Below are 6,922 nucleotides of genomic sequence, written 5' to 3' on the forward strand. Positions count from 1 at the left end.
TATTATTAGCACAATTGACATTAATAAAATTTATAATCACATCATTGCAATCATGCTTTTCATTCAAGGAGCTATCATGAATCACTTTATAAATTTCTTATTTTAACACTTCATCATAATTTTTAGATTCACGAATCTCAAGCAAAACTTCATAAATAAAATCAAATGAACTCATTTCACTAGCAGTTGGTTCATCATAATTAGATCTTTTAAAAAGATTATCAAGTGGATGAGGATCCATAAGCCTTTAGCTTTCTAATTTTTAATAAACATACAATTATGGCAAACAAACAAGTAAAGCAACAAAGTAAAACATTTTTTTGATAAAACATTTTTTAGAAGTGAGGAAGATGAAAACGAGAGGCAAATGACAAATAATGTAAATGCAAGGAGACGAAAGTTTATGTGTAGGTACTTGATAGATGTTGATGATGTCTCCCCGGCAACGGCACTAGAAATTCTTCCTTCTACTTGTGAGCCGCGTTGGGATTTCCTTGAAGAGGAGAGGATGATGCAGTACAGTAGAGATAAGTATTTCCCTCAGTTATGAAACCAATGTTATCAATCCAGTAGGAGAACCAAGCAACACTATGTAAATAACACCGGCACACAAACAACAAATACTTGCAACTCAACGCGTAGAGGGGTTGTCAATCCCTCAATGGTATTGAGAAAAATTAAATTGTATAGGTTTTGACAAATAGATCTAACAAAAATACAAAATACAATAAATAAAAGAAAATTTCAGCAGGGTGTTTTTGGTTTTAATATATGATAGAAAATAGACCGGGGGGGGGGGCGTAGTTTTCACTAGAGGCTTCTCTCGACAAAATAGCGTACAATTGGTAAAAAAATTACTATTGGACAATTGATAAAAAATCCAATAATTATGACGATATCCAAGGCAATGATCATGTATATAAGCATCACGTCCAATATTAGTAGACCGACTTCTGCCTGCATCGACTACTATTACTCCACACATCGACTGCTATCCAGCATGCATCTAGTGTATTAAGTTCATGGAAGAACGAAGTAATGCCTTGCTACTTATTGACCTTGCATTGATTTTTCCCTTGAAGAGGAAAGGGTGATGCAGGAAAGTAGAGATAAGTATTTCCCTCACTTAAGAACCAAGGTAAGAATCCAGTAGGAGGAACACACAAGTCTCCAATAGATTCACCTGCACAAACTAACAATCATTTGCACACAATGTGAAAAAGGGGTTGTCAATCCCTTCACAGTCACTAACAAGAGTGAGATCTGATAGAGATAGGTATAAAATTAAGTAAAAGTGTAAAATAAAGTAAAGATAAATAAACTACAGTAAGGTATTGGGTTTTTGGTTTTATAGATATGAAAATAATATGATAAAAATAGACCCAGGGGCCATAGGTTTCATTGGATGCTTCTCTCTTAAAGAAAGCATATGGTGGGTAAACAAATTACTGTTGAGCAATTGGTAGAAAAGCGCATAGTTATGACGATATCTAAGGCAATGATCATGAATATAGGCATCATGTCCGTGACAAGTAGACCGAATCCTGCCTGGATCGACTACTATTACTCCACACATCGACTGCTATCCAGCATGCATCTAGTGTATTAAGTTAATAAGAACGGAGTAATGCCTTAAGCAAGATGACATGATGTAGAGGGATAGATCCAATCAATATGGTAATATTTTTATCCTTAATGGCAACAATACAAATACGTGCCTCACTACCCCTACTGTCACTGGGTGAGGACACCGCAAGATTGAACCCATCACAAAGCACCTCTCCCTTTGCAAGATAGATCAATCTAGTTGGCCAAACCAAAAACTATCAATAGATTAGAGAGAAATACAAATCTATTTTAATCATGCATAAAAGAGTTCAGAGAAGACTCAAATAATATTCATAGATAATCTGATCATAAACCCACAATTCATCGGATCTCAACAAATGCACCGCAAAAGAAGATTGTGCAATACATCGAATCCTCGGTGTTCTTGGAGATCTTCAATACAATACGTCGAATAGATCTTCAAGAACATCGAGTAGAACATTGTATTGAAAATAAAAGAGAGAGAAGAAGCCATCTAGCTACTAGCTTTGGACCCTTAGGTCTGTGGTAAACTACTCACGCATCATCTGAAGGGCAACAAGGTTGGTGTAGAGGCCCTTCATGATCAAATCCCCCTCCGGCAGAGTGCCAGAAAAGTCCCCAAGATGGGATCTCACGAGAACAAAACCTTGCGGTGGCGGAAAAGTATTTTTGGTGTGCCCTTTGGTGTACGTGGAATATTTGGGTATTTATAGAGCTGGAATCAGGGTTAGGAGAGTCCCGAGAGGCACACAAGCCCCGAGGGCGCCCCCCTAGGGCGCGGCCAGCAGGCTTGTGGCCTCCTCGTGGCTCTTCTGGCCTCCTCCCGAAGCATCATGGTTGTCTTCTGGTCCAAGAAAAATCCTCGAAAAGTTTTGTTCTATTTGGAATTTGTTTGGTATTGATTTTCTATAGAAGACAAAAACAAGGAAAAAACAACAATTGGCATTGGGCACTAGGTTAATAGGTTAGTCCTAAAAATGATATAAAATAGCATATTAATGCATATAAAACATTCAAGATGGATAATATAATAGCATGGAACAATAAAAAATTATAGATACGTGAACATGTATCAAGCATCCCCAAGCTTAATTCCTGCTCGTCCTCTAGTAGGTAAATGATAAAAGCAGAATTTTTGATGTGGAATGCTACCTAACATGCTTATCAAGTAATCTTTTGTTATTGTGGTATGAATATTCAGATCCATAAGATTAAAAACAAAAATTTTAATATTGGCATAAAAACAATAATACTTCAAGCATACTAATAAAGTAATCATGGCTTTTCAAAATATCATGGCTAAAGAAAGTTATCCCTACAAAATCATACAGTCTTGTCATTCTCTATCTTCATCACACAAAGTATTTATCATGCACAACCCCAATGACAAACCAAGCAATTGTTTCATACTTTCACACAATACATGAGCATGAGCCATGCATATAGCACTATGAGTTGTATAAAAGGTGGTAGTAGACAAAAAGGAGAAAAAAATTCTCACACCAACTAGGCAAATTAATAGGCTATGGAGATAACCATCAATTGATATTGGTGCAAAGTGAGTAGTGATTGCCATGCAATGGATGCACTGAAGCTATAAGTGTATGAAAGCTCGAAAGAAAACTAAGTGGGTGTGCATCCAACTCGCTTGCTCACGAAGACCAAGGGAAATTTGAGGAAGCCCATCATTGGAATATATAAGCCAAGTTCTATAATGAAAAATTCCCACTAGTAATATATGAAAGTGACAACATAGGAGACTCTTTATATGAAGAACATGGTGCTATTTTGAAGCACAAGTGTGGAAAAGGATAGTAACATTGTCCCTTCTCTCATTTTTTCTTTTGGGCTCTTTGGCCTCTCTTTTTTATTTTGGGCTCTTTGGGCTCTTTTTACTTTAAGTTCGGAGTCTCATTCCAACTTTTGGGGGAATCATAGCCTCCATCATCCTTTCCTCACATCGAACAATGCTCTAACAATGATGATCATCCCACTTTTACTTATTACACTGGTACAGCAAGGTGCTATATACAAACGGTTTTTAACCCCTTTCCGCGACGGGTTTGGAACCGTCACCTAGTGAGTGACTATGATAGGGGGGGTTCCTTGCCACACAACCTAGAAACCGTCGAGGATATGCCCTCCTGGCACACATGCTCAGCAAAATGAGGTTGTGTGCGACCAACGAGCGACCAAATACGGTTATACGTACATCAACGCTAAAAAAAATACAATTACCACTACAAAAAAAAGACACATCCGTGACATTTTGGGCCGAACAAAATTTTTTTCTGTCATACATATGACACTTCTATGACGATAATTGTGAAAAAACCCGGTATCATCATAGATGTGGTGGTCTCCTACTTCTATGACAAAAAAATCATGACAGAAAATGGGCTTTTCATCCTGGGCGGGCCGGAGAAGCAGCTGCATGACATTCTTTGGGCCGTCCATGACGGAAAAAACCGTGGTAGAAGCGAGGGGAAGGAAAATTTCGGGGAGTTGCCGGTTACAGTGCGAGGTCGGGGGCCGAGCCATGCGCGTTTCTCTTGTATAGGTACGCGCCTGTGTGTGAGGCGTTGAATCTAACTAAACTCGAGCGAGGCATTGGGCTCTAACTGAACCCGAGCGATTGCACTGCAGGCTACGCATTACTGAACCTGAGCGATCGATCGATGGCTGTTAACTGAACCCGATCAAGCGATTCCTTCGCTACTGCTGCTAACTGAAGCCGATCGATTGGACGAACAGTGAGTGTTGCGGGGGCGGTTTGGATGAACAGTGAGCGGTGGCGTTGCCTCTGGATGAACAGGACCCCGTGGTGTGGAGGGCTGGATGAATAGTAGACGGTGGAGGGGTGGCCGTGGAGGGGTGGTTGAACAGGACCCCGTGGTGTGGAGGGCTGGATGAACAGTAGACGGTGGAGGGGTGGTTGAGCAGTAGCCGGTGGAGTAGCGCGCGGTGGAGGCTAGATGAACAGGAGCCCGTGGAGGCTGGAGGAGGTCGACGGTAGCCCGTGGAGGCTGGAGGAGGTCAACGGTGGAGATGAACAGTATCCCGTGGAGTCCCGTTTTGCGGTACGCCACACCCCTCCCGATGAACAGGACCCCCATTTCGACTGTAGCGCTCCAACACATGTCCGTTTCATCTGTTTTGCGGTACGCCACACCCCTCCCGATCAATAGGACCCCCGTTTCGACCGTAGGAGGTCCGTTTCCTCCGTTTTGCGGTACGCCACACCCCTTCTGATCAACAGGACTCGCGTTTCGACTGTAGGAGGTCCGTTTCCTCCGTTTTGCGGTACGCCAGGCCTCGTTTCCATCGCGTGTTCCGTCCAAGCCCTCCCGATGAACACGACCACGCATTCTGTTCCGACCCAGCCGGTTGGCTCCCACGCGTTCCGTTGCCTCCCGATGAACACGACGCATTTCGTTGCCTCCCCATGAACACGACACATTCTGTTGCCTCCCCATGAACAAGATGACGACGTTGTTTCTCCGTTCCGACCCAGCCATGTACACGAGCCTTGGCCATACGTATGCGCGAGTAGGCGTTCGAGACCCCGCCCGTATGTACGTACGTGGCTGTATTTTCTTTCTTGCACCATGGCCGCTATACGTACGTGTACATGCTACGTGCGTGCCTCTACTACGACATGTATGCGCCTCTATTACGACACGTGCGCGCCTCTACATCGACCAGTATATATGTACGTACACGTTCGCGACCAGAATGACAACGCTACGTACGCTTTGACCAGGTGGGTCCCAACTGTCAGGCACTTCCTTGCGTGCGAAAATGTAGTTGGTGGGTCCCAGCAGTCAGAGGGGCGAATCGTTTTTTGCCCGGACGCACTTCCTTTGCGTGCGAAGATGTAGCTGGTGGGTCCCAGCAGTTAGGGGGGCGAATCATTTTTTTTGCCCGGACGCACTTCATTGCATGCGAAGATGTAGCTGGTGGGTCCCAGTAGTCAGGGGGCGAATCGTTTTTTTGCCCGGACGCACTTCCTTGCATGGGAAGATGTAGCTGGTGGGTCCCAGCAGTCAGGGGAAACGTTTTTTTCATGAAATATGGTGGCCCGTACGGTGGGTCCCCGCTGTCAGGTGGAGGAATCATTATTTTGCGCGTAATAAGGAGGCACTTCCTTGCTGCGGCCGTGGACCCAGTTGTCAGCCTCTCCACGTACAGTCCACGTCCGATGGAAGTCGTTCATTCCTTGACCATGTTGACCACGCCGCGGCGAGAGCACCACGGCGGTGGACGACGGCGAGGCCTAGGAAGGGGACGACTCGGAGCCGGGGAAGACGCAGCAGTGGATGCCCACGCGAAGAGGAGTACGAGGGTTCACTGGTTCGGCTGCGATGTGAGGCTGCTGTCGCCGCAGAATAACAGGGGGTGTGGGTGAGTAGAGGGATGGCCTGGCTGGTGGTGGGAGTAGTAGGGGGCGGTGAGGCGTCTGCGGCATCACAGCCAGCCACGGGAGGCAGGAGCACGCGGCACGACCGGCGCTGGTTTGGGCGGCTGGAGCAAGAAGACCAGAGGTTGAAGAAGCACTACGACCGTTGGATGAACATCGTACGGTAGCAGGAGCTAGAATCGTTCATATTGACTAAGTTGACAAAGCCCTCCGTCCCCGTCAACTTGGTAGGCCCACAAGTCAGCCTCCCAGTATGCTAGGTTACAGCTGGCAGGGGGAGTATTCATTTTTTTGTGCCTAATAAGGAGGCACTTCCTTGCGTGCGAAGATAGCTGGTGGGTCCGACATGTCAGCGGGGGGCATGTTTTTTTCGCGAAATACAGAGGGCCTTCCGGTGGGTCCCAGATGTTAGGTGGAGGAATCATTATTTTGCGCGTAATAAGGAGGCATTTCCTTGTGTGCGACCGTGGAACCAGCTGTCAGCCTCTCCACGCACAGTCTACTTCCGATGGTGTCATTCGTTGACCATGTTGACCACGCCGCGCCGAGAGCATCCAAGGTGGTGGACGACGGCGAGGCCCCGGACAGCAATGAGCTGGAGATGGGAAGACGCGGGAGTAGATTCGCAGACAGAGAGGTGTACGAGGGTTAACTGGTTCTAGTGCCGTAGTGCAGTGTGGTTCAGCAATCGGTGGAGAAGAACAGGAGGTGTGGAGGGGTGGAGGGATGGCCTGGCCAAGGGTGGAGTAGCACTTCATAGCGAAGCATGCTAAGCAGAGCTGCTAGCAGCAGGAGGCGGGAGGTGGTCCCGGTGGCGCTGGAGGAAGAAGACGAGAGATTGAAGATGGATGTCGGTCGTTGGATGTAAATCCAACGGCTAACATGTCAGAATCATTTGTTGACTAAATTGAC

This window comes from Triticum aestivum, chromosome 7B (assembly GCF_018294505.1).
Source record: "Triticum aestivum cultivar Chinese Spring chromosome 7B, IWGSC CS RefSeq v2.1, whole genome shotgun sequence".
Lineage (NCBI taxonomy): Eukaryota > Viridiplantae > Streptophyta > Magnoliopsida > Poales > Poaceae > Triticum > Triticum aestivum.